The sequence below is a fragment of the Canis lupus genome, chromosome 32, assembly GCF_003254725.2.
Source record: "Canis lupus dingo isolate Sandy chromosome 32, ASM325472v2, whole genome shotgun sequence".
NCBI classification, from domain to species: domain Eukaryota; kingdom Metazoa; phylum Chordata; class Mammalia; order Carnivora; family Canidae; genus Canis; species Canis lupus.
In genome coordinates this window covers 22,515,780-22,533,669 of record NC_064274.1, presented here as the reverse complement: position 1 = coordinate 22,533,669, position 17,890 = coordinate 22,515,780, and the positions used below count along the sequence as shown (strand labels likewise).

Below are 17,890 nucleotides of genomic sequence, written 5' to 3'. Positions count from 1 at the left end.
GGGAATCATGACCAATGTCTGGAAAAGCATAAACAAAGCTAACTTTTCCCCAACTAGAACCACAGGAAATGGTGGTAGTTTTTGATTATAAAAATACCAATGTATCGGTGGCTATATTAATCTATAGAGGCATCAATGATCAATATGGTGAAATTGAGTAATTATAGAAATGGAAGATCAAAAGAACCAGTCAGGGACCTTGTTTCCTAAAAGAGAATGTAATACTACTGGTAGTGGATGCATAGTGAGGCTGAGTATTTATTTATGTCTGAAAGTGACTGAACTGGAGGTGACATTGGTTCCTGTCCTGGCTTAGCATCTTACTTTAAATTTTTGAAGAAATCATTATGTTCCTTCTCTAGACCTCAGTTTATTCATCGTGCACTAACTTTGGTGGTTTCAACTGAGCATTTTATTTGATTTCATTTTCTCTCCTTTCTTAGTATATCTGTTATATTTCTTTTCTTTTCTTTTTTCACTTTTTAAGTAATTGCCATAGAGTTTGCAATATACATTTACAGCTAATCCAAGTTCCCTTTCAAATAGCCCTATGCGACTTCACTGGTAGTGTTTCATTTAATAGCAAAATCATTCTAATTTCTCTCACCCATTCTTTGTATATATATATTTTTAAGATTTTATTTACTTATTCATGAAAGGCACACAGAGAGAGGCAGAGACATAGGCAGAGGGAGAAGCAGGCTCCCCGAGGGGAGCCTGATGTGGGACTCAATTCCAGGACCCCGGAACCACAACCTGAGCCAAAGGCAGATGCTCAACCACTGAACCGCCCAGGCACCCCACCGTGTATCATTGCTGTCATTTTAGCTTATATGTAAGCAGACATAAGCATATGTGATATATACATAAGCATACATAATCTAACTGTTGATGCTATTATTTTGCACAAACTGCTACGTGCTAGATCAATTAAGAATAAGAAAAAGTTCTTATCTTACCTTCACTTCCTCCTTCGTTAATGCTCTTCATTACTTTTTATAAATCCAAATATCTGACTTATTTTCTTTCAAAAGAATTTAACATTTCTTAGAAGGCAGGGCTACCGGCAACAAATTCCCTCAATTTTTGTCCGAGAAAGTCCTAGTTTCTCCATCACTTTTGAATGATAATTTTTCAGGGTGTAGAGTTCCAGGTTAAGGTGTATTTTTTTTTTCTCATTCTGTCAACACTTCAAACATTTTACTTCACTCTCTTCTTGCTTGTCTGGTTTCTGAGGGGAAGTCAGATGGAATTCTTATCTTTCTTCCTCTATAGGAAAGATTTCCTCTGACTTCTTTCAGTATTTTTTTCTTTATGTTTTATTTTTCTGGAGTTGGGAAATGATATGCCTAGGTGTAATTTGTTTCCCCCATTTATCCTGCTTGGTATTCTTTGAGCTTCTTTAATCTATGATTTGGTGTCTGACATTAATTTGTGAACATTTTCAGTCATTATTGTTTCAAATATTTATTTCCGTTTCTCTCTTGATTCTTTTTCTGGCATTCTCATTACATATATGTTACACCTTTTGTAGCAGTGCCACTATTATTGGATATTCTGTTCTGGTTTTTTTTCAGTCTTTTTTTCATGTTGCTTTTTGGTTTTAAGGAATTCTACTGATACATCCTGTAGCTCAGAGATTCTTTCTTCAGCCATGTCCAATTTAGCTACTAAACTTTTCCAAGCATTCTTTATTTCCTTTACAGTGAGTGTGTGTATATTTTATTTCTAGCCTTTATTTTTGGTTCTTTTTTAGGATTTCTATCTCTCTGTTTACATTGCCCATCTATTTTTGTAAGCTTTCCACTTATTCCTTAAATTATTAATCTAATCACTTTAAATGAACAATTTGATATGATACCAACATCCTTGCTAAGTCTGGATCTGATGCCTATTCTATCTCTTCAAGTTGTGCTCTTCTCATTTTGGTATGCCTTGTAATTTTTTTCTTGATACGTAGACATGGCATACCTGACACTGGTTCCTGTGATATTTTTCAGTGGTAAGTCTCTGAGATAGATAGATAGTCTCTGAGATAGTCTCTCTATGCTTTCCTGTAGTCGTCTGTTTGTCTCTCTATTCCTGGAGATAGCAGTTTGCCCTGTGGCCTCCCCTTTCTTATGGATCCAAAAAGAGTTGTTCTGTTCAGCTTTTTACTTGTTGTTAGGATGGAGGAGTGACTTCTTCTAAGCTTCTTACATGCAAAACTGGCCTCTCCTTGCACTGAATGATTAAGTTCCTTCTAATTTTAGTTTTGTGATTGATACTGTTTGCATGGTCATAAACAGCCCCCTAACAAAAAGTCATATGTGAAGCTTCAGAATCTGGATATCTTAAATCTCAGTCAGTTACTAGTTAGTTATATATACTTCTCTGTGTATCAGAGTGCAGAGGGACACTTGCTAGAACATCAGTGAATGAACTTCCAAAATGAAGGAAGTTGGTGGAGTATTGACTAGCTGGGAAAAAAGACACCTGATATCTTACCTGTGAAATCCAGCAGAATTTCATGGGTTGGTCTTATTTTTCCCAGGAATCTGTTGCAGACTGCCTCTGTTGCAGATTAGATCCTTGGAAGATTAGCATGGACACAATAGAAGGGGAGAACATTACTCTCAAAGAAAAGAGAAAGAAACAAGAAAGAAAATACTAATACTAATATTGTTTCACTTGGGAGGAAACACATTCTCAAGCCTTAGGAGTCCTGTTTTTCCCAGTCTGTGATCACCATGGGAAAGTCGAGGGAATTCAAGTTCCCTGAAGTTCAGTTTATAAGAGAAGTATACCCTATTGTGGCCCTTAAAGATTAATTTTGATATTATGCATCAATTCCACGAATGCTCACATATATCATACAAGTGAGCTGGAGCCATTAAAATATTGAATATATCTTCAAAGTGCCAATGACCGTGCTGACCTGAGTCACCTTAGGTGTTAAGCTAATGGTTTGTGGGATCCTTAAAACACCATCATCCAGGATGCCTGGGTGGCTTGACGGTTGGGCGTCTGCTTTCAGCTGAGGGTGTGATCCCAGAGTCCTAGGATCGAGTCCCACATTGGGCTCCCTGCATTGAGTCTGCTTCTTTCTCTGCCCATGTCTCTGCCTCTCTCTCTCTGTCTCTCATGAGTGAATGAATGAATGAATAAATAAATAACTGTTTAAAAAACAAAAAACAAAACACCCTCATCCTTGTTCTTTTACCTCATTCTTCTTCCTTTTAGAACAGGAGTATGGTCAGGTAAAGTCATCCTGAAAAACAGACTTTCAGAAAGATTATGAGAAATTCACTTTATATTATTAAAGTATTTACAGTCAGAAATACTTTACCAAAACTACAAATCATTAATACTTCCCAAGGATATAAAATAACTCCTAATATTAGGATTTCAGGGATAGGGGCACCTGGGTGGTTCAGTCAGTTAAGTGTCTAACTCAATTTCAGCTCAGGTCATGATCTCGGGGTCATGAGATTGAGCCTCACATCTGGCTCCAATCTCAGCACAGAGTCTGCTTGAGATTCTCTTTCTTCCTCTCTCTCTCTCTCTCTGCCCCTCTCCCTGCTATAAATAAATAAATAAATAAATAAATAAATAAATAAATAAATAAATAAAATCTTTTAATAAAAGGATTTCAGAAGTATTTGGAAATTCAGTCCTATTTTTGTACCAATTTTTTATTTAATTTTTAAAATAAGTGTTTATATGGTATAAAATTTTTGAAATATAAAATGAAATTTTCTCTTCTGCTCCTGTTCACCCAAAATATCTTTGTGAAGATAACTCATCTTACAAATTTCTTGTTATTTTTCAGAGCTATTTTATATAAGCAAAGAGTTGTGTGTGTGTTTTGCGTACTGTTAGATACTTTTCTTTTTTCATTTAATAATGTAAATTAGAGAGTATTCCATATTACTGCTGAAGATCTTTTTTTTTATTTTAGATATAGTTCAATACCCCATGCTCTCTATCCCTCTTCCTTTAAAAAAATAGAACTAATTATCATCTTTGTTTATTGTTTATGATACCAAACTAGAATGTTAACTATATGACTAAATATTTTCAATGATTTTATTTACTGCACACATCTCCAATGCCTAGTACAATGCCTGGCACATAGGAGACATACTATAAATATTTAAATTTGTTTGATGAATGAATATATTAGATTTTACAGCATAATCTACTATATTGTATGTATTTAACAAAGTTTATTTAGTCAGTCTCTTATTAATAGGCATTTAAGTTATGTCCAACTTTTGCATTATAAGCTCTATTGCCACAAAAATTCTGTTAGTACATCAGTTAAGCCATGAGCCAGTGTATCTATAGGAAAATTCCTAAAAGCAAAGTTGCAGCTCAAAGGATGTAGGAATTTTAAATTTTGATTGATAGTGCCAAATTATTCTCTGCAAGTATGATGATATATACATCTATCACTAATATATGTATGTATAAGTAAAATTGTGCTAGTTTATTTAAAGGAAAATAAAATTTATATTGATTGACATTTAAGTGAATGCATGGTGCTTTCCTCCACTAGGAAAGTAAGCTGGACACTTAGCTTTATATAAAATTAAATATCTTTTCTTTGGTTTCAAAGAATAGTAACTATACAGAAGTCTAAAACAAATGTTAATTTGTTGTCGTTTAAGATTTCACATCTTCAATTCCTAAATTAAAAATTATGATTTAAAAATAAATGGGGCAGCCCGAGTGGCTCAACGGTTTAGCACTGCCTTGGGCCCAGGGCCTAATTCTGGAGACTGGGGATCAAGTCACACGTCAGGCTCCCTGCATGGAGCCTCCTTCTCCCTCTGCCTGTGTCTTTGCCACCGCCCCCCCCCGTGTCTCTCATGAATAAATAAATAAAATATTTAAAAAAATAAATGCATTGTGTGCCTTTCAACAGTAAAATAATATTTAAAAAGTTGAGCCAAAGAAAATTAACTATTTTGGTTATTAATTATAATCATTAATAAAAAATGTAAAAACTCAAACTTTCTTCTGCATTTCACTATTCTTTATGAAACACTTCAGAGTTCAGTGTACTCTATATTAAACTGGGAATATATTTTTTACCTCATCTCTATTCATCATCCTGAAAATGAAGTTTAATGTTAGAGCTATTAAACCATAACAAGAGGGGAGATTCAAATCTTATAAGCAGTGATGCAAAGGGAGAAGACAAGATATGTTATGTGCAAAGGCATATCTTTTACCAAAGCAGTTTGTTTAGTTTGAATTAAGTAGATTAAAATATTTAATGAAGTTTCAAAGAGGAAATAAGATTACAAATCTTCATTAAGATATTATTACTCAAAGAAGAAATTTGATGATAATATTCTGTTTCCTTTTTCCTATATCCCCCAAAAGGAAATAAACCTGTTTTTACCTTGGATACAGGGAGCAAATATATTTTTCTCTTTATAAGTCATGTTGGAAATGTATAGATGGAAAACCAAGCATAGGTGCTCATAATGCTCCAAATAGCGATATTTCCTTTCAAACAGCATACCATCAGGCTGCCTAAAAAAAGAAAGCAATTTTTGCTTGGGATACAAGCAATGAACATGGGAAATGGTTACAAAGAGAACTCAGAACTGGTTTGAAGCCTACTGATTCAACATATGAAAACAAGTGTTTAGCGTGAAGACTTGTTGCATAAGGAAATGCCAGTATTTATTTTTGGAAATGTCAGGGAATTTAAAAGAAACTTCAGTCTCATTTTTTTAAAGATTTTATTTATTTATTCATGAGAGACACAGAGAGAAAGGCAGAAACACAGGCAGAGGGAGAAGCAGGCTCCCCACAAGGGAGCCTGATGTGGGACTCGACCCCGGATTTGGGATCATGCCCTGAGCCAAACGCTGGCACTCAACTGCTGAGCCACCGAGGTGTTCCTCAATCTCAATTTTTAAAAAGAGTTTAATAAACTTCAATAAAGGAAAACTTCTCCTATTGGTTGATTGAGTTCTTGAAGATTTTAAGTTAGTATAATGTGTCTTCTTTAGAGATAGGATTTCCCAAATATGGGCCAAAAGCAAGAATTGTGGTAGGACTAGCTGTACCCTAAAAGTCCAGGATCTGATAAGCCAAGAGATTTTTCAAGGGTCAAAAAGCAAATATAAAATATAAATTTTGGTACATATTCAAATAGGTGAGCCAATGGATGATTAGTATCAGAGGTGGTGGATCTAGAATGACATGTCGAGGTCCACAAAGCTATTGGACATGAGAGAGATGTAGTAGTTTTAGAGGAAACTGGTCTCAGATGTTAACTAAGGTGGAGAGGCAAGGTCACTGATCAGAACAAGGCAAGGCTTCATTTGAAGCGAAATGGCATGACAGGCAAAGATTTTTAGAAGGACAGTGCAGCACATCAAATATGAATAAAAGGTAACTTTAGCAAAACTATTTCCCATCCCGCACAGGTGTTTTATTTCTATTGTTGTTGTCCCTCCTATAGGCCACATTTCCTCCTTCTCTTGTTCTACCCTCTTCCATCACTAGAAAGGGCCATGATGTCTGTTTGGGTATCAGACCCAACTTTGCCACAGGTTACCTATCTTGTGATTCCATTCAAGGCCCACCCAGGCTAAATGGTGATTCTTTGAATACTGGAGTCTAACTGAACCCTGGACTTGGCACTGGATTATCTTCTTTTGACTCACTCTTGTCTATTGGCTGTTGGTGTAGACAGCTCATGACATCTCATTTTGGGGGGACTCTATACACTCATAATTTCTCTCATGGGCTCACTCCCTGAACTCCCCCCCCCATATACCCCCTCTCCCAAATCTGGAGAGTACCTTTCCATTGACATACCCACAGATAAAAATTTACAATCATTCAGATTCTGGGGAAATAGGAGCAGGACTCAATTTTGTATAGTCCAACATTGGTAAATGTCGACGATAATAGCAGTGGCTCAGAAACTAGGTGCTGGGTGCTTTTCACAGCTTTTCTAATTTATTTCTCACAAATGCTCCAGTGTATTAAATATATAACTCCAACTTTAAGGAACAGGAAAATGAGATAACTTGCCCAAAGCCAATAGGTAGCAATCCAGATTGCAAACCAGGCAGTCCGTCTCCAGGGTTCACAATTTTTAACAGGCACTGGATCACAGCTATAGCAAGAAAACACTGAATTTCACACTGATAACTTACTTAGTAACCTAGATTTCTAAAATTAATTTTAGAGGAAACAGGATTGGTTTCAGAATTCTGGATATGCTAAACCTTCAGCTACAGCTAGATAGAGTTAACCTTAGACTTAGCCCAGCTAAGCCTCCAGATTTTTGCTGACTAGGAACAATAAGAAGGCCTCCAGTCAATTTACCAGAAGCTTTTACTATATGTAGCAGTGAGCAGAAAAAAAAATCTTACTGGTTTCATCAGAAGATAGTATGTCAGAGGATGGCTAGATACTCACCGATCCTACCTACTCTTCTTGGACACATAGAAAGGTCACATTTTACAGCCTCTTTGGTGGTTAGGTTGGGGCTATATGACTGGGTTCTGGACAATTCAATGAGAATGAAAGTGATGTAGTATGCCTACAAGTGTGGCCTCTCAAACAACTTGCATGATCTTTATGCATGCTTTGTCTTCTTTTTTTTTTTTAATTTTTATTTATTTATGATAGTCACAGAGAGAGAGAGAGGCAGAGACACAGGCAGAGGGAGAAGCAGGCTCCATGCACCGGGAGCCCGACGTGGGATTCGATCCAGGGTCTCCAGGATCACGCCCTGGGCCAAAGGCAGGCGCCAAACTGCTGCGCCACCCAGGGATCCCTTTGTCTTCTTTTATATGACTAGAAGAGAAGAACTCTAAAATGACCCAAAGACACAATGGAATAATGCTATTTTCTGAATCATTTTCTCAAGCTTTTTAGGAGAGGGCTGGACCTATGTGGAACTGTGTCAAGAACAAATAATAAACTTTTAAAAAATTTATTTTGCAAATGTTAAGCCACTGAGATTAGGGTTATTCGTTATAATAGCTAATGTTAATTTGCCCTAACTAAAGATCTCAGGCACTTCCTTGATGCAAAGAAGCAGTGTAACTCCTTGTAGAAACCAGCCCCCATCTGGCCACTTTCTTTTTGGTTCTTGGGTACACTGGTGCTTAACAGCTTGAGAGGCACTGGGAGGACAGGAAAGCCACTGTGTTAAAACCCAAACAATTAAGCAGAGAATCCCCTTTCTGCTTTGTTCTCACCAGACCCATCTCCCAGGAATTGGACCTTCTTCCTATTCTGTCCTGCATTATTTCTGAACAGAATTATGAAAATAACCATGCTCAGCACATTACTGAACATGTCATCTTACTGCACGCAAAGCTATGGCATGATCAGATCTTGGATCAAAACTCCCCTTCCTCCCTGCATCTTGGTTAGAGTACTTATATCTCTTATTGATCATGCTTGAAGACCCAATTGATCCAGGATATCCAGTGGCAGAAGAGCTGAATAAGAATACTTGTGGCGAGCACTTTACACCCCAATGTATTATGGGCATTATGTTGTATGTCAGTGTACCTAAAAAAACAAACTCAGCAACCAGTGGTTAGGTCATAATGTCTTATGGATTGAGACATAAACTCCGAGTCTGAGGCTGGGGGGTACCAATAACTTCTCTTACATCCATGGAATACCCTGGGAAATAATATGCAGCTGGCAGGAAGTTTAGCAATTAGATGGGATGAACATAAAACTGTTAAGGGAAAAAGAAGAAAACCAACTGTCCAGCCTAATGAAGCAAATCTATCCTCAGGTCTTCAGAGTATTGCAAGTGTCACATTTAGATTGTTCCCACATCTGAAGGTGTCAAGAGTTTAGCAAAGCTACTCATGGTATTGCTTCCTCAGTATCCATTTTGTTTGATCAAATAGCCTGTGGGGGCTTTACCCCGACACTAGCCCCTCATGCGTGTGCATGCCCTAGATTAGAGCCTGCAGAGTCACAAGCAAATGTAAGTTCCTGACATGACTCCCCCAACTGCCCTTGTGCGCAACAGTTTCCCCAGCCTTCCAGTACCTTACATAAGACCCTGCAGGGTTGACCCAAACCCCATTCCTTTGGTTTAAATTGAGCAATTTCTCCCTAGCCTGGGATATCCAAAGCATTCCACCAGTGGACTCCAGTACAGGCTTGTGCCTCAGGATCTGCATCTCCCTGTACCCTGCCTTGATCTCTCTGTGTGGTGTACAGTGTACTTTCTCTAGGACCTATGAGTAACAAACTTTTCTACTTCAATTATTTCAATTTCTCTTATGGTCTGTTGCTGAACCCTGGCTTGCCATCTGGCACCCTGTGCTCCACTTAACAAATGTTAATTTAACAAAGCCATAACAGAAGGTCAGCTGTACTAAGATAAGAGAGAGAGGTAGAGAGAAGGAGTGAGAGAGAGATTAAAATAAGCCACGAAGTGCCCTGTAAAAAAAAATTTAGTTTCTGTTCTTTAGTATATTTTTAAGATGATTTATTCCCAATGGAAAGAAAACAAGCTATTTTCTTTTAGTCACAAAGGATAAAAGGTTATCTATGTCTAAATTTAGGAATGAATCCGAGTCAGTTGTGTGATGTAAGTCCTCTCCCAGGCAAAGAAGCGGCTATAAGTGGAATAAAGAGTGTATTTCCTTATTCTAATATTAGAATTGACAATAGGGTCAACAGAGTCTTGTAGGGCAGGAACTCAGTAAACAGGAGATGTGTTGTCTATGCTTAATCGTATTAAGAAAGAGACATTTTGTGGCATAAAGAACATAGTAAGTTGGAACTTTAAGAAACAATGAAGTCAAGGTTTAAAGAAGGCAACGCAAGGACTAAACTCTTTAATTAGCCATCATGCTTTAAGCTGGAGCATTTATACTAGAGATCCAGAAGTGCAGACCTGACGTTTGCTTTGTTCTTTGTGACATGTTGACAGGTGTCCTTGGAAGGGCACATTTGAAATATCACAAATGCAGATGTGATCAGCAAGTTTGAGGGTTTTATTGATTTACTATTAATATCTTGTTTTTTACTATCTCAGTTTTAGCTACCAAGGAACAGATTTACTTACTCTTTATGACTATTAATATTTACATGCACATTGAGCATATAGAAATACCATCTACATCATTCTATGAATATATTACATCTATCAATCATGGTAGACATTTAAATTGTCTTAAGACATTTACTATTACAATCTCATAATGGACATTGCGACGCATATTTCTTTGTGCACATGTATACAGTTAATTTTAGTATTTAGTATTTAATTTAGTATTTACTAGAATTAATTTTAGTATGCAGTATAATAATCTAATTTTACTTATTTATATTTTTCATATGGACAATCAGTTGTCCTAGCACCCTTTATAAAGTAGCTTATCCAGCCCCTATTAATTTCATAGCTTATTTTACACATACTACATTTCCCTATTCACTTGTGTTTATTTTTGGGTTTTCTATAGTATTTTATCAGTTTTCTTTGTTTACCACTATGCCAAGATCACGTTATCTTAAGTGCTATAGTCAGTGAGGAAGCTTCTAAAGTGCTCCTTTGTCAAAGATCAGTTGACCATATTTGTGTGGCTCTGCTCTAGGCCCCCTATTTTGTTCTATTGATCTATTTGTCTATTCTCTTACCAATATCACACTGTCTTGATTAGTAGCTTTATAGGAAGACTTGAAGTCATTTAGTGTTAGCATTCTAACTTTGTTAGAAAATACTAACTTTTCATTTAATATTGTGTCAGTTATCCTGAATATTTTGCTTCTCCATATAAACATTAGTCAGTTTGTCAATATATATAAAATAACTTGTGGGGATTTTGGTTAGAATTGCATTGCATTTAAAGATTAAGTTAGGAAGAACTAAGATCTTGAAAATATTGAGTCCTTCTTTCCATGAACATGGAATATGTTTCTACTTATTTAGTTCTCTGATTTCTTTTATCAGGGTTCTGTAGTTTCCCTCATATAGATCTTGTATATATTTTGTTAAATTTATACCTGGTTATTTTATTTTTTGAGTGCTAATGTAAGTGTTTTTGTGTTTTTAATTTCAAATTGCTGGCATATATGGGAAGGCAATTAATTTTTATAGATTAATCTTATGTCCCGGAACCTTGCTGTATTCATGTGTTCATTTCAGGTGGGTTTTTTTTTGTTTTGTTTTGGTTTGGTTTGGTTTTTGGTTTTTGTTTTGAGATTTTCCCCATAAGTGGGAACAAAGGTGGTTTTATTTCTTCCTTCCTAATCAGTATACTTTAAATTTCCTTCCCCGTTTTATTGTATTAGCAAGGACATCCAGTATGCAGTTGAAGAGGAGTGGTGAGAGGAGACATCCTTGCCTTGTACTTAAAGTGAAAGAAAAGCTTCTAGTTTCTCAATAGTAAATATGATGTTAGGTGCAGGATATTTTTAAGCTTTTCTTTATCAAATTGAGGAGGTCTTCCTCTATTCCTAGTTTATTGAAATTCTTTTATCCTGAGTGGGCATTGGATTTTGTCAAATGCTTTTCTACATGTATTGAAACGATCATGGGATTTTTATTTTTTAGTTTAGTGTTGATGTGCTGCATTACAGTCATTGTTTTTCAGGTGTTGAACTATATTCTAATTGTTGCATACTTGAAATAAATCTCATTTGTACATTGTGTAATAATTCTTTTTATATACTGGTAGACATTTTGATAACATTTTGTTGAGGAATTTTTGCATCTATGTTCATGAGTAATAATGATGTAGGTTTCTTTCTTCACAACATCTTTGTCTGGTTTTGGTATTAGGGTCATGCTGGCCTCCTAGGAATTAGGAAGCATTCTCTCCTCTGTATTTTTGAAGAGATTACAGAGAATTGGTATAATTTCTTTCTTAAATGTTTATTAAAATTCCCAACTATACAGTTTAGGTTTTTCTACCATATCACTGGTTCTGTTGTGGGTTGATACTCATGGGTACCAATAAGTTGTCATTCTCAGTATGTATATCTGTCTCTTCAATTTTGGGGTCAATGGTTTGCCCTGGACTTCATTTTTTGATGGATTTAAGAAGAGTTATTGATTTTCAGTTTGTTCACTTTTGTTATTAGGATGATGTGATGACTTGCAAGCTCTTTATGTGCTGGACTACAAACTAGAAGTTCTTAATGCTATTTTTAACATTAAATATCGGATATTTTTATAGCAAGTGAAATAGATTTTACAGCGTCCTTACAGTTTATTTTTTCCAGTTAGTAGTTAATTAAGCTTACTAATCTATTTTTAAATTTTCATGGACAGCATTCTTTCTTGTATATCATGATTTCCCCCTGGGTTGAACCTTTATTTTTGCTTAAGTACCTCCCTTAATTAACTTTTTAAAGGGACTGTGGGTGATGAAATGTCTTGATTTATTTTAATACCTAAAAATATCTTTATTTCTTTGATTTTTGTTTTGTTTTGTTTTGGCATAGCTCTAAAAAATACTTAGGGCTGCAGGTGTGTTTGAAGTGTTGATGATCAGTGTGTCCTATAATTCACATTAATTCCCACAGCTAGCCATGTTCTTTATCTGCCCATGAGCTGAGTGATCAATTGCTGAGTCATATTGCCTTGATTTTTAAACCACAGTATAACTCGGCTTATAATTTTAGGTGAATAGTTATTTTCCTCCCAAAAGTAGAAAGTATTTCTCCATTTGTTCTGGCTATTTTTTGCATATTAGGGATCTTCCAATCTACTTATGAATAGAATAAATGGCTTATTTTTTTTTTTACTGGTCTTGGCTTCAAGCAGTAAATCTAGATCTGGTTCTCATCTGACTTAGAGCACCTTTAATTTGAAGGCCCATAGACCAATGGCTTTAGCCATGTTCTGCATTTTTTCTATTTTAATTCACAAAATTTTGCATATGCTTTTAAAATCCAACATTTCTTTTTGGTTTTGTTTGTCCTCTCTTTTGTATCATTCCCCCATACTTGAATTAGAAGTTTGTCTCATATTACACAGATTTTGGATCATATTTCTAAAAAGTACATGACCATGTTATAACTCTGCTTAAAATATGTTTTTAGTTTTCCTTGAGATTCATGATGATAACTTTTAATATGGCACATGAAATTTGCCAAACTCTGACTCCTGATTAAGCTTACAATCTTATCTCATGCCATCCCCTTGTAACCATGATCTATTCTAGAATACTAAGTTTCCTCCTAGTTTCAAAATATACATTATGTCAAGCACCTGAACCTTGGCACATGTTGACATTTCTGTCTAGAATGGCTCTCTTTTGTCCTTCTGGCCGTCTTCTACTTAATCTTCTTTGGATTCCTCTAATTTCCCCAAGCAAAGTTATATATCATGACATTATGTACTCCCTACAGAAGACTGTCATCAAAATATTATTACTTGCAAATAAAATTTATTATTTAGAGCCTATACTATCTAATAAAACTTTCTATGATGATGTTAGTGTTCTATATCTGCGTTGTTCAAAAGAACTTTGTGGGACGATAAAACTATTTTACATATGCAGTGTTCAACATAGTAGCCCGTAGCTACATATGTCTACTGAATACTTCAAATAGTTTTAATGACTGAATAACTAGTCTTTAAAAAAAATGATTTAATTTAAATAGTGACATATGGCTAGTGACTACTATATAGGAAATGCAGTTCAAGATTTTGAATTCTTTTTTTTTTTAAGTTTTTATTTATTTACTCATGAGAGACATGGAGAGGGAGGCAGAGACATAGGCAGAGGGAGAAGCAGGCTCCAGCAGGGAGCCTGATGCAGGACTTGATCCCGAGATGCCAGGATCACGACCTGAGCTAAAGGTAGATGCTCAACCACTGAGCCATCCAGGTGCCCCTTGAATTGTTTCAAAAGTCCAACAACTTGCCCGTAGTGGACAGTACTTAGTGATTATTAAATGAAGGAATGAGCAAAATCTAGAAGATTGAAGAGATAATGTTTTTGCAGAAGAGCTGAACAAATCAAGGGAACACTTTATAACCTCAGCGGAAATAAGCTCTTAGTCTTTTCTGTTTGTTCTAAATTATATTTCGCTGGTTCAGTTTTTCCAGGATTCTGAGGGGGAGAATAAAAGTACGGGGATCAAGGACCAGGGTGGCTTGGAAAATCCATAGAAATGTAGTTCTGATAAGTGAGAGATTATTTTTACATTGATGTTTCTCTTATGGTTTTAGAAAAGGTCAATACCAAATATAAGTATAAACTGATGTGAAGTTCTCTTTACTTGGAAACCTCCTCCCTGGCGAGAAAAGAGTGACTGTTTTATATCCTCATACATAACATCAATTGTCCCTTCTTTTGTCTATAATTGAAGAAGTCCATTTACCTCTACTGTATTCAATAGAGAAATATGAACACCTATTTGGGACCAGAGGACCAAAACAATTTTTTTTTTCAATTTAGTCTTTTTATTAAGGTCCAGAAAGCAAATGAGGAGAACTCCTTTCAGGAAAAGGAGTAACAACATTAAGTTTATCAAGTTCATGAAATGACTTAGGCTGTAGAAACTTTTCATCCTATGAGAGTAGTAAGAAAAATATGAAATGCTGTGGTGAGGCTGGTGTACAGGAAGAAATGCTACTGAGTAGATGAGCTAAGGCAGTAGATAATTACTAATGCTGCTGTATTTTTGTGCCTGTAACAGTTTCAGATCTTTCAGGGCAACCATGAACTGAGGTCCTCTGGCTTGATCATAATTGTGCTGAGTGGACATTCTCAGTGTATCCACCTTTCCTTCATTGAGATGGCTGAGATTTTTAAATAAGGCAAAGCACTAGGTAATCCCGTTAATGGGATGCCTGGGTGGCTCAGCAGCCTTTGGCTCAGGGCATGATCCTGGAGTCCCAGGATTGAGTCCCACACTGGGTTCCCTGCATAGAACCTGCTTCTCCCTCTGCCTGTGTCTCTGCCTCTCTCTCACTCTGTGTCCCTCATGAATGAATAAATAATTTCTTTAAAAAGATATAAAAGAGAGAATCCCATTAAAGTTAGTTTCCGGAGCGATGAATCATCTTAACAATCTTGTAAATTGTCTTATACTTTTAAGTTTTTGGTTGCATAGTTCGGTGTATCATTCAGCATGAGCTAAGTTACACCACCATAACAACCCACAGATCTCAGAGGCAGAAAACCCAATGAAGGGTGATTTCTAACTCGCTTTTCATCTCTTATAGGTAGCACTCTCTTGACCCAGGCTGAGCCATGCTGCACCTTGACACATACATTTAGTTTCTCTTTGCAAGGAATGTGACAAATTGCACAGTGGCCCTTAAAGAGCTCCCCAGAAGTGACGCAGGTGATGATTGCTCCATTTATTTGCATGATCACAGATGATTTGATTATATTAAACTTTCAATGATGTAAAGAAGTGCAGATCTACCATGGCTTGGAAAGAGGGGAGAAGCAAATAATTGTAAGCATCACAGGGGCCACCAGAATGTGTGCCCAGATATAATGGTTCAACAGGATATTAAAAAGCATTTTGAGAGGAAAGGTCCCATAAATTTGGAAAATTTGGATCAAAGTGCATGCATTTCTTCATTTGGGGATAGTATTTAATACTGTAAAATGAATTATGAATATCTAAGAAAGGCTTAATAGGAGGTATTTTCCAAATTCATTAAACTGTAGAAAAACCCTGTCCAGTGGTCTTTTCAAGATGATCTATATGGTATACTTTCTGAGTCCATCCCCAATTTATCTAATTTCTCTTTATTTATGGATTGCTTATCTGATACTCATCTTAAAAATAATAAAAAATAATATTTTATATAAAGAAGTAATAAACAATTTTTCCAAATGAGGATAATGGATGCCTACCTGGAGCTCTTTTTTCCCCCAGAAAAGTTATAAACTAGAATGGTGTTGATGAATGTTAAAGTCCAGAGTAGAAGATAAACTATAAGATGTACTTTAGATTTTCCTGAAGCACTGAGGATTGCCCCCAGCTTTACACAAATCATCTGAATATGATACTTCTAAGTTAACAGTTATAGTTTTTAAAAGCTTATCAGATATCAAGATATGACTTACACATGAATGCAATACGTTAAAAAATTAGTAAATAATGTTCTGTATGCTATCTATTTAAGATCATTAACTATTGCTCAGAATAATACATTCTGCTAATCTGGAGAAAAATGTAACATTTGTATCATAGCATACTGCAGCAGAATTGGAAGGCTTGGGGAAGATAATAGATTTTCAAATATTTTTAATATCATAAGAACTTTTTTAAAAGTTAACACTTTATTTCAAATGTGAAGAATTACCACATATGAACATAAAAGTAACGTTAAATAGTGGAGGAAGTCTTAAACATAATAAGTCATTAATGAGTCACCTCTCCAGAATTCTTTTTCGGTATTCTTACCTGTGCAACAGGAAGCAAGTTACAAAAATTCATCTGAGTCACAAAAATCCCTAAAATAACATTTATGGATCCTTTAGTCACAAAGTTACTTCCAAATTACTTTTATTTTGCAAACAACTCTAACTAGAGTAGTCATTTGGTTTCTAATTACAGAAACTAAAAGCAAAACATGAAAGAGTAAAAAATGTCAAAGAGGAATATATACTTTCAGCAGTGAAAAGTGAATGGATGGTTCAGACAAGTGACTGAATATTCCAATGAGTGAAATACTCAGAGGGTACAATGGTCTGGGATGATTTTGCCTAAGGCCAAAGAAGCTAGCTCAATAATTCATACAGATGATGATTCTTCTTAGTCATCAAAAATTGTTAATTATTTTTGGTGCAGTAGCTGAGAAGTCAGGGACTTATATAGTGTCTTTGAAAAACTTTTCCATCCAAAATTAGAAAAAAAAAAGGAAAAAGGTGAGTAAAAGCATGCATCCCTAAAAGGCTGTCAAACTCAACTATCCAGAATGATCCATCCTCCAAGGGTTTTTAGTTCTTCCACATTGTGCTCTTGAGAAACAAACCAAAAAATCATTTAGACCTATAGGTGGCAATATTAGTAGTATTCAAGTCTAGCACAAAAAGATGGGGTGAATAAGAAAACAATTTAGTGGCTCAACAAAGAAAATGACTGAATCTGAAATCCATCTTTGATGAACATATAGTAACTTGAAAAAAGAAGTAAATGTGCCAAACTTTATGAAACAGTCCTTACTTTTAAAATACTCCTATTGAGTTATAAATTTGATTTTAAAAACTGCAATTACTTGTTCTGAATAATGAATCCTTCCATTATTGTATGTTGAATGTATTTTGCTCACTCATAGTGGTTTGTTAAGTTATGAATAGGACCAGGTTTTGACAACTATATTCGTAACATTTTTGTTTTCATTTAAGAATATTAAGGTAGGGGTGCCTGGGTGGCTCAGTCAGATAAGCGGCTGCCTTTGGCTCAGGTCATGATCTCAGAGTCCTAGGATCAAGCCCCGTGTTGGACTCCCTGCTTCACGGGGAGCCTGCTTCTTCCTCTCCTCTCCCTTTGCTGCTCCCCCTGCTTGTGCTCTCTCTCTCTCTCTCTCAAATATATAAATAAAATCCTTTTTTAAAAAGAATATTAAGGTATAGTCCAAATTATATGGTTCCATATACACAGTTCTTGTGTCAGCAATTCTGTGGAGAACCCAGAACCACCAGCTCTTTGTCCTTGTAACACTCCGTGAATTTCCAATGTCTGTTGAGATAATGGTTACCTGCACACTGGCTTGTGTGGTGAAAAGACTCTTCAGCACTTTAGTACCAACGTATTTTAACTGTTCTTCAGTAAAGGTTGTATTTCTTAAAGTTTGTAAACCCGTGTACCAATTAGTTCAACACAAAAATGTCATAGCCTGTTTCCTAACCCCTTCCTAGATTCTGATATTCCCCTTTGTGAACAGGTATACATTTCTGTTGAGAACCATTTG

The 17,890-nt window shown here is 35.8% G+C and overlaps 1 long non-coding RNA gene across 1 annotated transcript in view; it reads left to right on the top strand.

Moving 5' to 3' along the window:
- The window catches only part of LOC125754194 (uncharacterized), a 53,158-nt gene extending 37,569 nt beyond the window's left edge, over positions 1–15,589 (top strand). The window contains exon 7 of the long non-coding RNA XR_007407784.1: positions 15,182–15,589. This is a non-coding gene — a long non-coding RNA (uncharacterized LOC125754194). The remainder of the gene's footprint in view (positions 1–15,181) is intronic.
- The last annotated feature ends 2,301 nt before the right edge of the window (positions 15,590–17,890 follow it).